This window comes from Penaeus monodon, chromosome 32 (assembly GCF_015228065.2).
Source record: "Penaeus monodon isolate SGIC_2016 chromosome 32, NSTDA_Pmon_1, whole genome shotgun sequence".
NCBI lineage: Eukaryota > Metazoa > Arthropoda > Malacostraca > Decapoda > Penaeidae > Penaeus > Penaeus monodon.
The window spans coordinates 26,310,469-26,310,738 of record NC_051417.1 but is presented as its reverse complement, the minus strand read 5'-3'; positions in this window follow the sequence as shown (position 1 = coordinate 26,310,738).

Below are 270 nucleotides of genomic sequence, written 5' to 3'. Positions count from 1 at the left end.
ATAAAATAAGTATATATATGTAAAATATGTAAAATAACTATATATACGATTAAACGTATAATTAATATATATTATATATACTATATATACGTAAATATCGTATATATAATACTATATATAATTATAATTTTATATTAATTATATATACATACTTATACAGTAATCATACATGTTTACACATACTATAATCATATTTTATACTTATAACAGTTAATATAATGAATTTTATGTGATAAATATATCAAAATATTAATACCTTTTTCTGTAAAA